This window comes from Octopus sinensis, linkage group LG2 (genome assembly GCF_006345805.1).
Source record: "Octopus sinensis linkage group LG2, ASM634580v1, whole genome shotgun sequence".
Lineage (NCBI taxonomy): Eukaryota > Metazoa > Mollusca > Cephalopoda > Octopoda > Octopodidae > Octopus > Octopus sinensis.
The window spans coordinates 135533111-135533993 of NC_042998.1; the positions used below are offsets into that span (position 1 = coordinate 135533111).

At 39.4% G+C, this 883-nt stretch overlaps 1 protein-coding gene across 1 annotated transcript in view; it reads right to left on the reverse strand.

Moving 5' to 3' along the window:
• Positions 1–522, reverse strand: part of LOC115232336 (hydroxylysine kinase-like) — a 37023-nt gene extending 36501 nt beyond the window's left edge. Inside the window, exon 1 of the mRNA XM_029802168.2 lies at positions 295–522. The gene's annotated coding sequence lies outside the window, so the exon portion shown is untranslated. The remainder of the gene's footprint in view (positions 1–294) is intronic.
• Between the last annotated feature and the right edge of the window lie 361 nt (positions 523–883).

The window sequence follows — 883 nt, forward strand, 5'->3', positions numbered from 1 at the left end:
GACTGAAGATTAGATGCTTCGAATGACCCGTCCTTTCTTTGTGTCGTCTCTTTGTGTATTTTTGCGTTCTTGTCCCATTTTGTATTTTTATATATAATTTTTATATACATATATATATATATACATACATGTGTTAAACCAAACAAGAATACTCACACACACACACACACACACACACACACACACACACACACATACACACACACACACACGCACACGCACAAGCAGATTCGCATGCTAGTATATTTGGACACTTGTTAGAAACCTGACTTTGTCATATAGAACTGGACTTACTTGATGGAATTAAGTATTCGCTTGATGATGGAAGATCAGATGGAACGTACTACTCCGACTCTGAGCAGCCCAAAAACCGAATGCGAGAATTCTTTATAACGTAGTAGAACTGCAACAGTAAACGTGTAAGTGGGTAAGATTAATCACTAACATTTCCAAAGTTTACCACGTCTATAGTTGTATACAACTATAGTTGTATACGTGTGAGACAGTACACGTGTGAGACAGTATACGTGTGAGACAGTACAAACACTGTGACAAGCACACATTTGTGGTGACAGTTAAATCAGGCTGTTAATTCGGTTTCAGCAGCAGCCAGGGTTGGTAGTGATAAACGTCTAAACGTACAGAGATTATTACTATATTTTACTGTTTCCCCACCCCACTTACTCTCAAGCATCTACTTAGAAAGCAGTTTGTGGTAGGGATCAAGTGGGGACCAACAAGGGTTGTTACTCTTTACATAAGACGTGCATACTTCACCGTTTACCAAATACCATTCACAAGTCAGTCTCCGATTCGAGGCTACGAAAGAAGAAATTTGTCCTATGCACAGTAGGATCGAAACTAGAACAACGTAGTTGCGAAG